We start from the raw sequence: 21,473 nt of genomic DNA, 5'->3' as shown, positions 1-21,473 counted from the left end.
AGCCTTTTTTTTGTTGTTTTCTTTCAAACAAGAAAGAGTGTTCATTGATCCAGCTTAAGTGGTGCAATTGGAATCATACATTTTGAGAGAGCCTTTTAGAATGAATGCAAAATATATGAATGTATTTTTTTTAATTCTGAAAGTCCTGTAGGTATTCATTCTCAGTATAACAATTCTGAGGTATAATTAAATATAAAAAAGAGAAAGGATTTTTAGTTCTGCAGATGAGTCTTAAAAAATTATGATTATGCAGTATGCAGTATTTCAAGTCCCCCTGGTTATTTGTTACAAATTATTTCGTAATAGCTCAATTTTTTGTAAAAAAAATAAGGATTTTTACTTCTATTTTTCACAAAATAGGCAAAGAGAAGTGAAAAATTTCAAAAGTAATAATCCTTGGACATTTAATATTCTCTGTATCAATTAATTTTTCCAGATCACTGTGAATAATTCAAATAGTTTTATTTCACACTTTGACTTTTTTTTTTCTAATTAAATGTAATTTTTAGTATGTGATATTTAAAACCTAAGAGTGACAGAAAGAGTATTGGTTTAACTGTGGCTGTATGATGAATATATTTTTAATAGAAAAATCTGTATCTGCTTGCTCTTAAAACCCACTGAAGTTAGTTTGCCATTACAAGAACTCTCTGCCCATAGCCAGGGGACTGAACACCTACTGAAGCTGATAGAAATGCTCTAGTTAACTTTATGAAGTTCTAGCTAATAGTTACATATGTGAAATACATGTATCTTCAATCTGATTTCTTTTTGTAAGCACACAGGCCGTGCAGGTCTGTACTGATTACTTCCATTTTAAATCTAACTGGTCTCAGAATTTTTGTACCTATATATTAATAATTTAGCTGGACTGTAACCATGACAATATTGATAGCATATGTGAATAAATAGAACACAAGATTGCTTACCCAGGCAGAGTCAACATTTAGAATATTATCAGGATATTTGCCATTCTCAGATGTGAACTAGATATTAGTTATTAATGTTGTTTCTTAAATTAAAAGCTACTAGAGGTACATTTGTCAATAGTCTCATCATTTAATGGTCATAGCATGCATAAAAACTGAAAACCAACAGTTGTCCTTTAAATTATATTTCTTTAAATGTCAAAGTGTGTCTCTTTATTTAAACCTCATTGGGGAATTGTGTTGGCTTGATCTCAGATTCTTCTTAGGCATTTTATTTAAGCCCATTCAGAGCAGTCGGGACCGATTTTTCACTCCCTGGGACCTCACTGTGAAGCACTTTATATCTGATATAGAAATATTTAATTAAATTGCAACCATATTACTGGAAATTACTGTTTGGAGTTCAAATCAGAGAAATCAGGTGCCATCTGTTGCAAAACTTTACATTCATTAAAAAAAATACAATTTTATTTGTGTCCTTTTTTTATTTATTTGTTGTTTTCCAAACCACTTTCCTCTCCTGTGTTTTATAATTCAGAGCTTTCACTCATTTCGGTCACACAAAGGTGCAACAGGACTATAAAATGTGCTTTGTCAACAATTTGAGAACAGTGCAGATGACTGCCGTCGCTTGTTGTAGTGTGTATTTTAGATGAGTCAGATGAGAGCTCCAGTTCTACCATGTGCTGGCAATTTCTGACAGGTGGAACAAATTATTTAGTGTTTTATTATTATTTATTATTAATTATATTATTTTATCCTTTACTGATGAATAAAACCTAAAGGAAATCAGAAATTGTCAGTACAATGTTGGGTGAAAGGAGGCAGAGAAAGGGCTCTCTGATAATTCTAGGACTCCATTTAGATGTATTTTTCTTCATCTTTCACAGGTATGCTTCATGCAGAACATTTCCTTTCTCTGTTGCTATTGCTAGAAAACGAAATCACCAGTATCTTTAAAACTCACATTGAAGTGACCAATGTGAATATTAGTTAAACTGCTGTTTCTGTATCTACCGTTATTTGTAGGTCTTCCTTCAGGATAAATGAGGGTAAAAACTATACTGCTACAATATCCCAAAGACTGAAAAATCAGCAAATACAAATAAAAATAATCTTCACCTAAAGTAAGAAAAATGATGTAATTTCTATGGGCTGCTAACAAATGGTGAACTTCAAGAATGACTATTTTCTGTCACAATTGCATGTTAGTTTTAATTCTGTTTTGCTTTAAATACAACTAGAGCCAGTGCTGTAGAAGGAAGAGAGTGGTGGCAGGGGACGAGGAAGGCTGGTTATCATTGCATCTTATGGGCAAGATGCGCCACGAAATTTTGTGCTGTAGGGGTAGTACTGCTATCTTCACACTTCAAGGTGGCCCTGGTCCCTGGTCTCATCTGTCAGGTACTGGGACCTTTTGGGGAAAACAACTGTAAATCCTTCTTTAATTAGCTGGAACTCCCCTGTGGCCTAAAGGAAGGCTTACTAGAGACAGACAAAAATCCCTCTAAGACGAGGGGAAATAAGATGTGTAAAACAATGGAAACCTGAGCATTTAGGGGAGCTATCTGTAAGCTGCCTTTACAGGCTTAAGACACTTCTCACCCATGTGAATATTCTGCCTGCAGCATCCTCAATCTTCTTTAGTATCCTGGCTTGGATTGCTTTCCCTTTTTCCTTTCCCCATTTTCCTTTTCTCTCATTTTCTCTCATTTTCTCTCCTTCTCTCCTCTCCCCTCCCCTCTCCTCTCCTCTTCTCCCCTTTTATTTTATTTTATTTTATTTATTTTATTTTACTTTATTTTATTTTATTTTATTTTATTGTTTTCTCTCTTCTCTTTTTTCTTTTTGGGGAAAAAAAATCTGTAAAATATTTCTGTATTTCGGATATTAAAGAGAGCTCACTTCTTGCTTTAATTAACTCCATTATGTTGTATGTTAGTTCCCCCAGAGATTTTGGGAATTATTTGAAGTACTGTCTTTGTGCATTACCACACTAGCTAGGACTGTCCCAGGCACTTCAGCTAACAGCCACAGCATAAATTCTGTAGCACAACAGAGTTCCTCTGCGCCATCATATCTTTGAAATCATTTTTCTTCACAGTTTTGACAGATCACAATTTTTGTTAGCCTCAGAAGGCAATGTAAAAAGCATTTATTTAAGTGATTTTTTTTTGCTGCTGCACTTTTCACTCAGAGATGGAAACCTAGCCCAGACTCTAAATGCAGTCTTTGCAAAGTACAAGGATTTAATTGTGCTTTCATAAAAAAAGTGTAACCTTAGAGAAATTGAGATAATAGACAAAGGAAGTACTAGTAAAGGAAGAAAGTACATTTGCTTAGGACAGAGGCTGAAGATGCAGCCTTGTGTATAGCAGTATTCACCACCAAATACATTACACACAGAAAGACGGGAGGATGAATGTTGCCTGGTGGTGAAAGTGGTAATTAATACACTGAATCCTATTTTTACATTAATTTATCCATATAGCATCCATGAACAACAGCATATTCTGTCTGGGAAAAGTAGACACTTTATAACATGCATTAAATTTAATTTGTTCAAATACCGCTTTTTGTATGAAGCACATTTTGCAATATATAATGGAATTATCCAAATTCTTGGAAATAAAAGCATATGCACTCAACAGGTGACATTTTTAGTCTAAGTCTCTTCATTTTACACAATAGCAAACAGCAGCAAATGTAACAATAACATTCTTCTAAGATACAGGGGTTATGGCAGCAGTGATAGTGCTGTGTCTCAGTGACCGTTCACCTACATCAGCAAGTGTCAGCTGGAAATCTAAAGCATAATGAGACCATTTACATAGTCCCGGAAATGCAGATGTTTCTCATCTTTACACATATCCAAATGTGCACTACATGATCCTGTGGGTTCTTGACAAGTCAACCAAGTGTTATGAAATTCAGTCAGAAAACAGCAAATTAATTATTCAACACTATCTGAAGGACCTTTCCTTTGAAGGGTGACACTTATTTCTGCTGCATTACACAAAGAACCTTGCTGGAGGAGCAAAGACTCTGAGGGATTTTTTGTGGTGTTGGTATTTGTTTTTTTCTTTGTTTATTTTTTGTTTGTTTGGGGTTTTTTTAGCTCAGCTGTCAAGCCAATTACAGAGACAATAAGGCCATTTCAGTATTTTTATTTCTTGTCACCAAGATTAAGATCCAGAAAATTGAATGGAACCCAATTCCTTCAGACTGTGTAAATCTTATTTTTGGTCCTCCAAAGCTGAAATGTCTTGGTAGCATTTAGTCATCAGTTTGCCATTTCTAAATCTTTTCAGTTTTCAGGTGCACACTAATAAAAGTCAGGGAGATGGAGAATTAGACTGCTAGTGGTGTTACTGACAGGGCTTCTCCTCACATCAGACAGCCCAGGAAGGGGCGAAATGGTGAGGAGATCCTTTCTCTACCTGAAAAGGCTTGAAACTCTATTATCCTCCTTCCTAAGCAGTGCTTTCACAGCACAACATAGATCACTCTGGGAAGATTCTCAGTGTCTCCAGATGGAGATGCTCCACTTTGTATTAGGGCATAATGTTTGAGCCCAGATATTACATGTCTTTGCCAGCAACTACTATATTTTCTCTATACTACCCTTTTTCTAAATGGTCCTCTCACAATGAACAGTATCAATTAAAGACATTGAGAAAGCCCCATTGAGAGTGTATTAGGGAATAATGAGGGAATAGTGCAACTCCTCAGTAACACTATTTCAGAACTTCTCAAGAAGCTGGAGTGCAGCATGCATCTCCCATTTCTCATCCCTAGATTTTAGATCTGCTTCTTGTGGTCTGCTTTTTTACTGTAGTATCACCATTTCATAGACAATATACCTTGCTCTTGGTCCCATTTAATTACCATTCATATTGTCATTAATCGACATTGGATCTTAAGACTTGTGTTTTCTGACAATTCACAAACTGTATCACAGGCAAGTGAATCATAAATTCATTCAGTAAGAGACTGAAGGAAGTACAATAGAAGAGAAAATAGTGGAGAAATGATACCTAAAAATTTACAAAGTTCCATGGCTAATTAAAGCACTTAAGTTCTGTGTCCAGAATTCCTATTGGAAAGCCTACATCCTGTGTGACTCAAGACACAGTTTAGATTTCCAAGTTTATGTAGGTGATTAATGGCCTTTGTGTAGAATCCGGTATACTCATATCAATTTGAAACTGGGATCTAGTCTTCTAAGTCAGTTAGGCTCTACCACGGTTTACTTGGGTGCTACAAGCTACTCATGATTACCCAGTTCAGGGGATGTGATGGGGCATGCTATGGTCTGGCCTATGTGTGTGCTTTCTTTCCATGGAGGTAAGAAGAGCAGAAAAACAAGAGAAGAGCCAACTTACACGCTTGCCCTGCTATTCATTCAGGATCCAGTCAGGGCACATTCCTGGGCTGGAAAGTATTCCAATAAATATAGCTTATATTTAAAACTTTTTCTTTTTTTTTTTCCTTTAAAAAAAAGTATTTGTTAAGCATACATGCATATTGATTGATACAATGATCAGCAACTTAACATAGGCTTAAGTAGTTCAAACACTTCCCAGTAGCAAAAAAAAACATAATCCCAAGATGAATTCTATAGATGGAAACAGTATTTCCTTTTCAGGAACTTCCCTCCTATTTCAGGTGCTCTTTCATAGGACTGAGGATTTGCCATCAGGAGAGGCAAAAACAGAAGCCTAAACCTACCAGTAGAAATCCTTAACTGACATTAGCTTTAAATGTCCTGACCACATTTAAACTATATAAATTTCAATGACCTTTTCAATTTTGCTTCTGGGGCAGCAGCAGCTAGTGAGGGAGAACTTGGTAGTACAGTTCTTTGAGAGATGGGGATCCAAAATTCAATCCAAAGACACAGAAGGTTTACATGTAATTTCTGCTATTCCCTAACAAATCCTGTGAGGACCCTTGGGTTAAGCCCATTGCTCATTCTGTGGGAGCACAACCCCTCTTTCCTCCCTACAAGAACAATACAGCAGAACTCTGCTAGGAGCTTGCCATGGAATTTCCATTTCCCCATGCAGGATTTTCCTGTACAGGACTAATCTGGACAGTTAATGGCTTCTTAGCTGAGTTTAAATGTCAGTTCAGAAGCATGGGTGGAATAGCAGGCTACTGGAGGATATGAAATATTTCCTCAATGGAGGCATTTACCAAAGCCTCTGTAGGATTTCCATGAGTCCATGAAAGCCAAGTCTTCTGTAAATTTTCATGTTAATTTACATAGATGTTTAAAAAAAAGGAGTAATGGAATTTCAAAGCTCATATACATTAATTTTCCATCCAGCAGAATAACTTTGGCGATCTTGTACTTCAGTGAACACCACCTCCGCAAGCAGAGTGTGGCTTAACAAGAACTAGCATAATGGAAAGTTTAATTTCCAAAATATCATAAAGTTGCAGGAGTAGTGAAGGAAGTGAACGTTACTTGCACTTATGGTACACTCATTTCTGCCTTTATTAATATGAATTTATGTTTTCTTTTTATGCTGCTATTTGTATAAATGAAATCTACCATGACATTTAAAACTGGATTAAAATGTTTCTTTTGTTTCTGCTTTTGAGTCTTTTACAGATTAAATTATTTTTTAATGTTGCTATTATATGTATATGATGGGTATTACTATGCATGGGCCTAGTCCAACTACCACTAAGCTCGGTGGAAAGATTCCTTTGATGTGGATGGGAGATGGATTGGGCGATCAGTATGTCTTGCTGTTTGGATACATTAGGGTACAAAAGTGTTAATGCTTTATGGATTAGCAAAGATATTACCACCCGAATTCTCAGTGTACATGTATTACCCAAAACAAGTAGTTCCATGAACAGTGGAATTAATGAAGCCTCTTTTTCTATGATTTGTAGCTGAGGTGAATTTCCATGTGGATTCCATGGTTGCACTCATACTGCAGCCTTTCCTGCTAGGACAGCAATGTCTGAGTCCCTCTCAATCTCCCTGGCTGCTTATTTTCACGAGATTTGTATAAAATAAATACAGATGAGTCTTCTATCTCTCTGCTGAATTTAGGTAAAAGCAGCTAATGGATTTACGAGGGACTGGCAGATATGTGACACAGAAGCATACAAATACTATAGTTACAAGCTACATTCCTGTGGAAACTGGACTAGAAGTAAAGGAATGCACACACTGGACTTTGTATCATCAGACTTTGATAATATGCTAAAGGAACAGTTAATAAGAAACCACAAATGTAGATTTAAAAGGAGTAAGAAGTAATCTGAGTTTTAATAAGCAACACAGAAAGCTCAGTTATGCCCATAAGGACAGCAAGGCATTGCATAACCTCATGACTTCGCAGGGGAGGTTTCTTGTTCCAGTGAGACCCTGACGCCTCCTGGAACTTCCCACAGTACAGACGGGTTTTGAAATATTTATGATACTTCTACATGCATTTGGGAGCAGGTGGCTCCTGCAAGAATTAAGACTTGCTTTGTAAGCCAGAGGAGAAGGTCAACAGACCTTGGCTTGGTTCTTTCCTTTGTACTTTGGTAAGCAAAATAGGGAATAATCTCATTTCATTCCTGGGGAATGCACTCCTAAGAACCAGGGGAAAGTCCTTAAATGAGCCAGAGGAGAGAAACGAAGAACTATTAGTGTCAGACATTGTGGTCCTTTTTCATTCTTCTTCATTCTTTCCATCTTCCAAGTCTGCATTTTCAAAAGATTGTTGCAGCAGTAGTAGTAAGCATACTGGGTCAAACTGACCATTAGAATTGACTTTGCTTCAGTTATTCTGTGAGGGATTTGATCCTTATAGTCTGTGTTTGGGTTCTGGTTTGTTGGGGTTTTTTTTGGTTGGTTGGTTTTGTTGTGGCACTTTTTTTTTTTGTTGTTTGTTTTTTTTTGTTTATGTTTGTTTTGTTTTTAACTAATTGCATTAATAATTAATAATTGAGAGCAGATTTTAATATTTCATAAACATAAAAGCCCTAATTCCCACATATTTCCTTATTATAGGGAAGAGTAAATAATACTGAAATTGATGTATTTTAGGTGGAATCAGTACTTGCATTCAAACTTAACATTGCGTAGTTCTTTTCATTAGAATTTCTATAGCTTTGCCAATGTCAACAATCTGAAATGAAAAATTCTACATTTATCCTCTGCTCTAAGGAGATTTTATATTTTAACTTAAATTCAAAAGAAAAATGATGAATGAAAGGTGAAGAAGTATCTGTGCAAATGTTCAGTTATCTTCTCAAGAAACAATGTTTTATAAAGCTCTACCATCCCTATATGATATTACTTTGAAAGACAGGAAGAGCAGTCCTGAAATAGGACGGATGAATGTATCAATCTGAGAAATATCTGGGCAGAATCATCCCAAATGTAAACCTTCAAGAGCATCATTTGTGGATTGCCAGTAGAGTTTGTGGAAGGCTGACTGGCAAAAGTCTCAGAAATTCTCATTTGTACTTTCTGACTGAACTCTTCAAGTGACTGGCACTAACTTTGTGCACATGACCTTGAGTAACCTTTGTTTGGCTAATTTGTGTGCTGAATTTATGCCATATTCCATATTAGGGTTTGAGATAGATGGTGGCTGAAGCAAAAGAGCCAGATAGAAAGAAATGTTCTGTTTTACTTCTCTTTATCAAAGCAAGAACTGAAAAAGCTTTACTTTGCCAGGAACTTTTGTGCACTGTAGAACAAGATGGTTATAGTGCGTTGAATGAAAGTTATTTTAATAATGGTATTTTATCATTTTGATACTTTAGTGTTCTTTTCAGACCATTTTTATTTGAAATTGAGGGTATCTGACTGCTTTATGATCTAATACTTCAGTTAACTGAGCATAGTTTACCTGTGACATACATTATTCACTAAATTAATTGTTGTTCTCTAAAGGATGTTACAACTCATGATGCTCTTGGGAAGAATCTTTCTGTATCCCATTGGCTGCTCAAGAAGATAATTTTTCAAAACTCTAAGTATGTCAGCATTTTTCTTGCAAATCTTTTGCTGGACATAAAATGCAACATGTAGAATGTTATATGCTGAATATGGTGGCTATCTACTAAAATGTTATCTTCTGAAATAACTGCTGTATTTTTCTGACTGTGTATCCATCCTGCTGCAAACTTCCTCTCAAATTATTTTGTTGTTTTGTTTTCACAAGATGAACAGCTAAACAGTTTGAAATCAATACTACATGCTCTGCAATGTAGGTGGTATCCAAAAATATCTTCCAAATTTAGCTATATAGCACCTGTTTCACAAGCTCTTAGCACCTGCTCTCCTTATGGGGGTATTAACATTTACTTCAGTATGGATAACATCCGGTCTTGTATTTGTTGATGCTCCCACACAACATCAACAGCTATACTACTAGAAGAAACAAACAGGCACATACTTCCTTCATCAAAATAGATGAGCAAGATATACCGGACCACAGATATTTTTTGTCTTAATGATGTGGCTATTTATATTATACTTAAGAGTCGTCTACTATGGGTAAAGTGAGGAGGGTGCAATACTTCCCTTTGTGTTTCTATTAAAAACAACAGGAGACAGATAAAGGGTTTGACGAGTATGGCTTTCACAGATGCATTATGCAATCCTCAGCAGTTTTTTCCATACCCTAGCATGCAGCTGACTTGGGAAAAAGTAAGAGATGGCCAGGGAATTTGTACACAATCTGCCACTGTGGAGGTCACTGCAGCTCTGATCTGCACTGTGGACTCCTTAATTTGCCATTGCTTGGTCAGGCTGTGAAAGATCTATTCTTAGCCACTGAGTAGCAGCATTTGATGCTTAGCAATTAACTGTGTTAATAGAGAATTGCAACACTTACCAGGGCAGAGGCCTGCACATATGAATGTTTGTGCACAGCTATTGGGAGTACTTATGTGACCAGAAGAGCTTATGTGGAAATTATCAGTTAAATGTCAATCTTCTGCATATGAAATGCTCACAAAGCAGTGGTGGCCCCAGATTAAGCCTTCTGATTTTTTTATTATAGTATTTCACAATAAATGTATATTATGTCACTAGGAAAACCCTGATTTATGTGATCTCTGAGGTTAAGTTTGGGGATTATTTTAGTTTATCAGAGCAGAATAGAAATTTTTAGCATAATTGAGAAACAGGGACAGAAATTTAAGCTTTTCTGGTACATACTGGATCATCATTGAAGAGACTGTTGTGTCATGGCTATTTAAAAGCAAAACTGCTCTAATAATTACCAGTGATCCTGCGACCATTTACCATTGGTTCAATTATAAATGAAGATAAACTATTAAACATTTTAAAGCAGTTTACAAAAGAGGTCAGGTTAATAATATCTTGATTAATCAAGAAACTGAGGGAGAGCAAGCAACTGATGAAAATTAAAAAACACAATGGTTTTCTCAGTGTCACCAGGTAGGTAACACAAGTAATGCATGCTCCCCCCGTGGCACAAGAGAGACAAAGAGGCAGATACATGCGTTGATCTTGCTTTACAGCCCAGTGCAATGTTAAAAAGCTGCACAATGTATCCTCAGCCTATCAAGGAAAGAAGCACGATGTGCACTACCTCTTTTTTCCCCTCTCATCTCAGTATTAAAACCTCAAAAAAAGTGCTCTGTACTTTCATTTTAAAGTCATAGTCTAGTTATTAGCATACGGTCTGAGTTGGAAATGCTTTGCTGAAGCTAATATTAGCTTCTCGGGTAAAGTTAGTTTACATTTTCCCCCCTTTTACATCTTAAAAAAACCCCAAATTCTTAATGTTGAATGTACAAACATTATAGATATTAAGATTCCTGTATGCTTGAACTGGTAGGTTGTTTTTTTTTCCACTATTATGAATCTTAGTTTGGAAAACACTGACTATGTTGAATATATCCTAATTTGTTCTAGGTTCTTATTGCCTTGGCAATTGAACTTTAGCTCTGATTCAGAAAAAGAAATGAGGAGTGCAAAGGCAACTGTTTACAAGCCTTTGCCAGGCAAAGCTACATAGAAGTTTTATCAGAGTAAGAAATTCAGGAGCTGACCCTGTGAGTAGATTTTATTTTCAAAGCAGGTTCCCAGAAGCCACACAGAGGAGGGAAACAAAGCTAAAATTGGGACAAGGTCAACTGGACATAGAAGTGACTGTAACAAACCTCAAATAGATCTGTTATTTTTGTTTCAACTACAGTTCACATAATTCTTATTAAGAATCTAATCTAGATATTTACACAGGAATCTGAAAGGGGAACTTTTTAATGACTACCCAGAGGGAAGGTTGTATCTGTAACTGGTGTTAACTTCATACTTGATGCTAACACATACTGTTATCGGTTTCAATATTCAAAGACTGAGAAGTCGCCCTCTACCAAGGGTATAATATATTAGAAACTAAAAGACCTGGAAAAATCTTTTGAACGTATTCTATAATTATTCATTGCTTGGAATTATATATGTATATTATATACACATACAAACACAGAGAAATACATGTTTTTTACCAGACTAAGGCACACTTCAATTGCAAGGGTTTCACAACCAATATGAGTAGAAGGATCAGGTCTTATTTAAACATGATACAAGTGCAGACTGTGCATATTTTCCTAGCAGAAATTAATTATTTCAAATCAATTGATAGAGCTAGTTCATCTCAATTAAAAATGACGACACTGTTTTTACTTCAAAAACTCCTCTTCTAAAGGAAAATTATTGTATCATAGGTGGAGTAAATACTTGCATACCCATGGTGTCCTCATGTCGGAGACCTCATTCTCAGAAACATTAGGTGTCAGATGACATTACTCGCGGAGGTAGTCAACTTAGAATTTCCTCTGTTGCTAAGAATAGAAATTACTGTTATAGGTTTCATAGAGAATGTGTCTGCAAATCCGAATTAATATTCTGTTCAATCTAAACGAGCTCAAATTTAGTTTTTCTCCTTCATGGCATTTAACTTGAGAAATGCCTGACTTGTTCTATATTTAGGAATTTTAGATCTGGGAAGATTGAATTTAGATAATTTCTAGATTTTGCTGCTTGCATGAATAGACAAAGAATATTTTATCTTTCTGACTTTCAGTTTTGCTATGATTTTATAGTCCATTTTTCATTGGTGTAACATGCAGATGTTATTGGGTTTTAGGTGCATTTAAGTAAACTTTAAGCAAATACATAAAATACATAAGCAGGATATTGGGAAGATAGATAGGTATATTCTGTATGCTTGTATTGAAAGCTGTTCTCCATTCTTCTGAAAGACGACACTTGAGAATTCATGTGACATGGAAAATACAGAGGTTTTAAATAGTGATGCAGCTAAAATGTAAAACTCAGCCAAGGGCAGCAATATCCCTTTCAGACTGCTTTTAATAGTCACAAACTGCCAAATCCTTTAACAACAGAATTAAGGCTAACTGACAGCTGAAGAAAAGTGCACCTGATATTTAGAGATAAACACATATAATTTTCAGTGTCATAAAGAGGCAGGCAAAATCTAACCTTCAGCCTGGATTCAGAATATCATAGTACAAAGGGAAATAAAGTTTCTTTTCATTCTATCTCTGCCATTATCATGCTGGCTAAGCCAGCAGCTGGCTCAAAGTCTTTCTTAAAAATGGGAGCAAAAAGGCAATTTAATAGCATCCTAATTGCAAAAATGCCACAAAGTCTTCCTACTTACTAAACAGTCTTAACAACCCTGGAAAGGTAGGCCACACATAAAGTATCTCAGTGGGACTACTCTTATTCTTAAAATCATGAATCTTTTAAATTTATTAACAAATTATAGTCCCTAATGTATAATTAGTGAAAGATCTTGATCCTTGTTGCTTAAAATCTCAGTAGTGCACAAAGGAGGGGAAGAAGAGTTGGGCTATTCTTTTTCATTTTACAAAGGGTAAATAAACTTAGATGCAAGAAGATGGAGAGTCCTGCCTAAGGCTGGGCAGGGAACCCTTGGCCAAGCCCTGAACTCTTAAGTTCTGAGTACTTTAACCTCACAGTTGTAATTTTAGTTTCACTGAAAAAAACTATTTAATTGCCAATTCAATGTAATGACAACTGAGTGAAGGATATCTTCAGGCAATTTGAGAAGAGAGGATTTTTCTGCTGTCCACCTTAAAAGGGCATGGGTAAATTAAACAATTAGAACTGGTAACAAAGGTAAGCTAAAAGCTAAACATAATAAGACACTGTTTTCAGCATTTCAAAAGAACTAAATACAACACATCAGCAGCTTCAAAATCCTTTTGAACAAGTGCACTCAGAAACAACTAACTAGCAAACAAAGCTATTAGGAAGAGGACAGTGTGGTCAGTGAACTTTTGGCATGTCAACTCTATAAAATGTAGGCTTCTAGAAATATTCCTCACATCCATGTAAGTAGTAAAGAGACAAATTTAGCAACAGATGCTGTGGATATGGTATAATGATCTGTTTCTTTTTAAAAGGCTTGATCTCTTTAAAAAGAAAAGAATATGTCTTACGTATTGTTGAAAAGATTTAATTTTCCTTAAATTTTATAGGATCAAGAATAATAAAGGGATCAGAATCTCAAGAGACCAATGAGATAATTTTATTACATTACTTTGTAGTTAGGCAAATTTTTATTCTTTTCAAATAATACAGAAAATGCTTAAACAACATCCCATATCATGGGATAGGTATATATGATATATCCTATCACGTATCATGATTTCTGGGTAATGAAGATGATTCTATTTAGATAGATAGATTATGCTAGTCTAATCATGTGGGTCAACTATCACATGAAAATGAATGTCCTTTGAAAATAAAGTGTGTTTTTTTTTTCTTTAGTTATTGATTTTTTGTAACAGTGCATAAGAAATTTTATAGGAGAAAAAATACCTCAACCTCAGTAATAACAAAAGCTATAAGAAACAGGTAGGTAATTGTGTCTTGCTATCTTTGGGAAATGTCAGAGCAGAATCAGCATAGATTCAGCGAGCATTCTCTTCAGCTATTTCCTTTCTCCTATCTTTCCAAAGGGCTACTTTATACCTTCAGTAAGAAAACTTCATAGTGAGTATAGGGCTGTAAAAATGATGGTTGAAAATATAAATTATTAAAAAGGATAAGACATCAAGGTGGATTGTTCATTCTAATACGATAAAAATTGCTGTGCCACAAAATCTATTATATATTGCACTAACAAAGTTGATTTTCTATGTTTTGATTCAGGAAAGTGATTAAGCACATAATTAAAGTTAACACTCCAGAACAGGAGGTCTTTAAGAATTAATATGGGCCTTTGGAAATAAATGGGACATAGGATATTCTGAAGGATGCTAGGCAGAAGCTATTAACTCATCTCTGTCATTTGCTTTCGTGTCATCAGAACTACTAGAGGAGTCACAACAGTAAAAGCAAAACAAGAACTGCAGCTATGACTGGTTTCAGCTCTTGACAGGTACTATACTGCCATTTTGATTTTGCTCTTTAATAGTTCTGAATCTGCACAGAATTCAGAACAGTACTGACTGTGCTATCTATCTGAACATATTCATAGTTTAATAAATTTTGATGTAAGTTTGAATTGTTCTAGCAATTCTATTTTAGTGTACTTTTCTTTATAATTGCATAGAGTTACATACTCATCTGAATTCTGGACAACAGTTTTAGATGTTGCATGGATTCCTAAAATAGGAAAGATACTGTGTACACTTACATCATTAGAACAGATCTGTTCAACATATTGTTTCATTAAGAATGGATCTGTTGCACAATTTTCAGGGCAATTACTACAATAGAAGCCCTTGTTAACTTTTCTCAAGGTTTTATTTTTCCCACTTGATTTCCTATTACTAAATTTAGATAGCCTTATTTATGATGTCATGGTTCTCGTGAAACATTCATAGTGTTAAAACATGCTGATATGAAATATAAAAAAATACAATGTTGATATAAAATATGACATGCTGATACAAAATACAAGCTATGGGCAACATACTTCAGATCCCAAAAGTTAAAAATAGAAATGTAGCAGTAAATGACGGGAAGAAGAGGAGGCAAAGGAATTAAGATTAGAGAGCAAACCAAAGTTGATAAAATCGATTTAAAAGGACAATGCTTTTCCTCACTGGCATCTATGAATGTAACCTAAAATAAGCTCAGCAGTCACTTTGCTGGAGAGAAACATTTAATTCACGATGAGAAATGTAACTTTTTCTTTTTTTTTTAGATGTATTTGCAACAGACAACAGTGCCCTCCCCAGATTATCCACAATGAGAATGTATTCCATGCCTTTTTAAATTCACTTATGGGTCACAAATAATTTGCACAAGTATCATTATTAGATATTTAAACTATGAGCTGGTTTGCTTAGTTGAGTAAGCATGATAAGACACATTATTCTTGCTACCCGATTGGATGAGCATGTAAGCAGTTTTTAATAAATAATGGATAGTCTAAAATATAATTCTATGAGCTCACGCCTGCATTTTTAAAGTTTAGCAAACAAGAATGTCAGTAAATCTCAACTGCCAAATATGTATGTGCTGGGTCTTTTTTCTTTTTCTTTTAACAGGTGTGCTGGAATATTTGCAGAATTTTTGCAACAATATCCTGCCAAGCTTTCATTTGCTACATCACGTATTTTTTGCATGATCACTGTATTAGGCACAAGCTCAGTCATTTGTGGTGAAAAAAAAAGCAATGATAAAACAAAAAAGAAAATCAGAACACACGGAAGATATGAAAAACTTCACAGATATTTTTATACTTGTAAAGAACAGAAAGCAAAATAAATTGTTCAGATTGATACTGTATTTTGCTAAATCTGGAAATAAATTAAGGATACAGAAATTCAGCAAAAGTGAAAAGTTGCTACAGCCTTTGACTCACCAATAATCTGAACTGTGTAATGTAAAATATGTACACATTTCTTTGGAATGTAAGGACTGAAATGAATGAAAAATGTGAAAGAAAATCTGTGGCAAAAGTTCTCTATTTTTCCTTTGAAAAACTGTAATTTATAGAAGAGAGGGTTTTTTATAATATCTATTTTGTAGAAAAAATATTTATCCTCTACTGTGAAACTGCTGAAAAGTGGAGAGAAAAATGCATAAAGACTAGGAGACCTAGGGACTCCTAATCATCATTCAGAGCCCCTAAATTTGACACCAGCTTTGAGTCTCTGGTACTCCTATTTCATGGCTGGCTTAAGCTGATCTAAAACTGCTGCCCTGGAAAGGAGTGATCCTGCCTCTTCCCTCTCCATTCCATCCCAAACTGCTTATTCCTGCCCTCTCCCTTGCATCAGCTATAGTGACTTGGGCAGGCATGGGACGATCAGGTCAATCCAGTGATGTTGCTTAAAATCAGTAATGTTTTTCCAGAGTTAACTTTAAATTGATTTAGTTTGGTAATAGAAAAGCAGCAGCAGAAATGCCGTGAAAGCTGGACCATGTACTTTTGCATTAGGATGGTTTTAGATCAGCTTAAATTGATCATGAAACTGAAATTCATCAAGATGCCTAGAGAGATGATATGAATAGACAACCTTTGGTTTCCCCACTTTAAGAAAAACTGCCAACTCTGACTTGAGCTTTATTCACTTTTCTTGTTTAGTAATGTTTAAAGTCAAGGAATACAGAGAATTTTTTTGCATTGCAGTTTCTGCTACATCTGTTGAACATAAGTTCTAGTCATACTTACCTCTTACTTCCTCTGCTTCAGTCCCTGTTTTCAATCACTCACTTTACTATGGTGCTGCACTTTATATCATTGGTAGGTATTACTGTCAAGACATATAGTGATATATATATTCCTATGTATATCAGAAATCATAATTCAGCACTTAATAGAAAAAAGAGATTCCACTTATGGTCCCCAAAAAAGCCTCTTACAACCTCCTCATATACAGGCTCAGAGGTAATTCTCCATCCTCACCCAGCATGTTTTCCCAACAAGCAATATAATTTTCCTCAACAACAGACAGGCCTGTGGCGTAACTCAAGTGTCTCTAAATCTGTGCAGTAGTGCTGTGCTTAAATCCTGTACATTTTTCCATTATAGTGTCTCTACAATATGCCATTTCTTTGTAACTTGTGAGATACCTACCATACCTAAAAACTGGATATTTTTCCCCTCTAAGCTTTACAAAAGGAATCAGATACATTAAAAATTCTGCTGCAAAGACTGTTTCTTGTTCCGACTGTTCCTTGTTCCTGTCTTAGGCTTATCCCCTCCTTAACACATGGCCTCTGTGTTCTTCAACCTCTACAGCACATTGTCCTGCTCTTCCCACACAGACTTCCTCCCACATTGTTTCTCCCACTCATCTCTTCAGATCAGGTTTAAGATCTTGCTTCTGCTTCCTGTCACGTTAAGATGCTAGTATCTATCATCCACTCGTTAACATTTTGGAATATGCCTTTTTGAGTCAGCTTCTCACAGTGTTAGGTTTTGAAGGTCTTCCCTGTGAACTTATACAGTTTACCATGTCATTCTCCTGTAAACACTTCCTTAAAATTCTCCTGTGCAAAATTTTCTATGAATCCCCTGAAAGCAGCTAGGTTCTCTCAACTGCTCTCAGTCCATCATGTTGATGAAAATGTCTTTCCTGTTTCTTACATGCATCCTGTATCTTCATTAACCTAATTTTAGCAGATCAAAAAGATGCAGAGTCTACAAAGCAGACGAGCTGGATCTACTGCCACATGTTTATTATTCACAGGGTTAGACCTGATTAGGCTTTCTGGTATCAGAACCTGCTCAGAGATGCCTCCAGGCTTCATTCAGACCTTTCATGTCAGGCAGGCCAGGTATGGCCTATGACAGAGAGTTTGGTGACAAAGTGGACAATACTTGGGTATTATATATTGAAGGGAAGGACAGAGGAATGATTTAACAAATGTACTTGTGCCTGCAGAAACTTATGGGCATGTTGATAATCTGTGCCAGGACTCTTGAGCTGTTGGCTAATATCCTTGCCAAAAGTCATGGAGCTCAGATTTACACAGAGTATATTTGTCATTAGGGTTGGTATTCATCAAATGTAACCTTGGTATCTTGTATTACTAGATGTCTTGATGTGAGTTGTTTTAATTTTTTCCAGAGATAACTCTGGAATTATCTTTAAAGCACTCAACATTCAACCCCCCCTCTCCTGCTTTGCCTTCGCTCAACTCCCAGCTCTCTGTGTTGAGTGTGATTGGTGACCTTTCTAAAGAAAGGCACCATGACTAAAAGTTGCCTCCCTGGCAACATCCATGCTGTTAGGGCTTGGAGGTAATGTATATTTTTAACCATCTAAAAAATCATAAAAGTTTTGTCTTCATAGAAGATCACTGCTATAACGTGATGTCTGCAGCATAAGGGGGTGGCCTCTGAGAGCCTCTGGCATATGGGTTTTATGTATTAGGGTCTGTAAAGGAGATACCACTTCCAAAGATTTACAGTGTGCCAGGACTGTGTGCCAGATGGTAAAACCCATTATGAGTTGCGGAGTCCTTAGAGATATTTTTTTTTTAGTTTGTTTTTGTTTATCATAAGAGAACATGCTTCTGGGTTTTAAAGTTTCAGCATGTTCTGCCTACTGCGTCACGGAGAAAAATATTAACTCCATGCTGAATCCAGGCCACTGGGAGTTATAAAAACAGTTTTTAAAAAAGGAGGTAGGCAGGCCATTTCCAGGGACAGAAAAAAATAGCTCTTTTAAAATACATCCTTGCTATTTTGATGCTAAAATGAATAGGTTGTTATTCTCTGAAGCCATTTATTCAAAAGATAAAGCAGAGTTCTTTGAAACAAGTATATTTAAACACTGCTTATCCTGCTCACCTGGAAATGCAATATTGTTCTTGCTGGAAAGGATTACCCATGTTTGGGTTTGAGCATATGATCATATCAGAGAGGGGCTCCCCCAGTCTCAAGGACAAATAATTGATATAATTTAATAAGCAATTGCAACTTTAGGCCACAGGCCAGGCAAACCAACGCAGTTCATGGGACTTGCAAGATCTGCATGGGAGAACCCTCATGGGAGTAAGGCACACTGCATATCATCTCTAGGCCAGTGATAAACCTAAGGCAGATAGTATAATGGATCTGCTGCAATAAAAAGGATCCACCATCAAGTTATTTAAATGGATTGTTTATCTTCTTCGAAGCCTGACAACTACTGTGCTTGTGAAAACTCATCTAAAAGCACAATTTCTGTGTACGGAAGAAGACGTGGGATGCATGGGAGTCCTGAGGAGATACAGGACTGAAGGGACCCTGAGGGCAGTGAGGCCTGTGAGAGTCCAGCCCTGCCTCAGGCCGCTGGCGGGCCCCGGGCACGGTTAACCACTGTGCACATTGCCTGCATCCGCTGCGAACTGGGAGCTCGCCGCCCTCGACCGCGATCGCGGTGGGGTTCCAGCAGCTCGTCCCCCTCCGCACCCGCCACCAGAGGCCTCCGCGGCGGCCGCCGCTCATCCAGGCAACCTCGGCTCCGCGGCGGGGCGCCGCCAGGTGGCGCCCGCTCGCCCGCTCCGCTGGCCAACGGCCTCCGCCAGCGCCCGTGGCACGCGGCGCCCGGGGGCGCGCGGGCGCTGTCACCGTGGCAACCGGCCGTGTGGGGCGGGGTGAGCCGCCACCATGTTTTCCTGTTTATTGTACCTCAAATAGCTGACCTTGGGAGAGACGCGGCGCCCGGCCCGGCCCGCCTCGGTGTTATCAGCGGTTTGCTTTGCCTGCCTGGGAGGCCGAGAGCCACGGGCAGAGGGCTCTGCCAAGTTCAGGGTTTTTCCAACAGCTACGCTGGTTTATTTCTAGTCTCTTTTTTGTAGCTGTCTGTTGATGCACGGGGTAGGCCCTGGTTTAAACATTTATATCCTCAGGGGTCCCTTAGGGAGCGCAGTGCTGCAGGAGTGATCAGAGCTGGCTCCTAACTACGCCCAGAATGCCCCAAGTTTATATGAAAATGAAGTAATCTTAGATTCATCATGAGTATCCATATTAAAATCCCCACTTTATGCCTTGAATTTGACTGAGTCACTTCAACTGTGCTGCAGCTCCCATTGACACACAGGCTATGGATGTGATCCAGGAAAACAAGATATTTTGAGACTGGTGAAGGGCACCTCAAGTTTGTGTTGCTCTCTGGTAAAATTACTCATTTTTATTGAAACTCACAATTCCTAGCTCAACCACGCTGTGATAAACAGGGGTAAAATGTGCCTTGCTTGAGTATTAATAGTAGGCTGCACACAGCTTTGTGCGAGTGAGAGATCAGTGCTGCGTGTGGAGGCATCCAAGTCTAATCCCTGCCGTAGACAGAACTGACAGCAGAGCTACGTGGCATACATGGCAGATGAACTACATGAATGCTTTACATTTATATTAATAAATTCAAAGCGTAAATTGGTAGCGGGGATTCTGTTGTAAAAGCTGAGGTTTCTAGTGTGCCGTTGGCTAAAAGTGGCTGAAACAGCATAAATCTTCACTCCTTTTCTTCCAAAACCTGGGAAATTAATGTCCAGTTTACTTGCTTTTTAAAAAAGCTAATGAAAATGTTCTGCTTTACTCTTAGTGTTCTTTAATCTTGATCCTCGAAGGTGTTCTGGGCACAGCCTACAACAAAGACTGATACAGTAAACGGCTAAACCCCTGGGAATGGCACCAGTGAACCACACCATGGGCCAATTTCCTTAATCATCTTCATTTTCTTTGCCTTTAAATTCACTGCAAAACATGGAAGCTTTTAGTCACTGTCTCAGCCACTTCAGGGATTTTTAATTCCCCCCCCCTAATCTAGCTAACACAGTCTTGGTTTTAGGCACCTGGGCCTAAGACAGTTCAATGCACACGGGTATGTATGCTCAGAATGCAGTGACCACACTCATTCTACTTTTTGGAGAAGTAATTATCTCACCTCAGATATTTGGAGCCAGTTTGCTGACTTAAATATGCCATTTTACATGCTTCAGTGAGGTTTTTTTCTTTCCTTTTTTCTGTTTCTTTTCTCTGAAAACAAAGATTTTATCAGCCAAAACCAGCTATTCCACAAAGAGCAACTGCTGTGGAAAGCACCTAGGCAACTCTCAGATACTACTTAAGAAAGTACCTCAGAGCTCTGAAAGCACGACGTGGAAGAAGAGTTCCACACCTGCCTATTACAGTTTATCTGCATTCATCTTGAAATTAAAAGCGATATTTAAAATTGGTTGGGAGTCTGCAAACCATTTTTGGCAGAGGTGAAAAAGGGGAATGTGATACTGGCAAAATAAAGATACCAAAGTTATAGAAAGTTACTGCAAAAGTTATTACAAAATAAAGATATCAAAGTTATAGAAAATACAGAGCAAAAGCTCTGTAGGGGAGCACTGCCAGATTTGCGTGTCCAGGAGAAATTGCTAGCCATGTTGCTTGACACTTTTTTTCAGCACCTCCTGAAGTCAGTGCAAAGATTTGTATGAATGTGGTAGGGCAAATACAGGATGTTATCACAGAACAAATTTCAGTTGCACTTAAAATGAAATAAATGTGTAAAATACTATTCTGGCATGATAGTGTATTTTGAAATGCAGAGAGAAAA

The 21,473-nt window shown here is 37.1% G+C and overlaps 1 long non-coding RNA gene across 1 annotated transcript; it reads left to right on the top strand.

Annotated features, from left to right (window-relative positions):
* The first annotated feature begins 6,846 nt into the window (after window positions 1-6,846).
* Window positions 6,847-15,368, top strand: LOC133219017 (uncharacterized). The gene is made up of 3 exons (XR_009727334.1): window positions 6,847-7,484; window positions 14,288-14,359; window positions 15,131-15,368. It is a non-coding gene; the product is annotated as an uncharacterized LOC133219017 (long non-coding RNA).
* Window positions 15,369-21,473: the final 6,105 nt, after the last annotated feature.

This window comes from Neopsephotus bourkii, unplaced genomic scaffold (genome assembly GCF_033783945.1).
Source record: "Neopsephotus bourkii isolate Nb327-2 ecotype Australia unplaced genomic scaffold, CSIRO-AGI_Nbou_v1 NB_1292, whole genome shotgun sequence".
Lineage (NCBI taxonomy): Eukaryota > Metazoa > Chordata > Aves > Psittaciformes > Psittacidae > Neopsephotus > Neopsephotus bourkii.
Note: the sequence above shows the minus strand (reverse complement) of the source record. Positions and strands in the feature narration are given on the sequence as shown.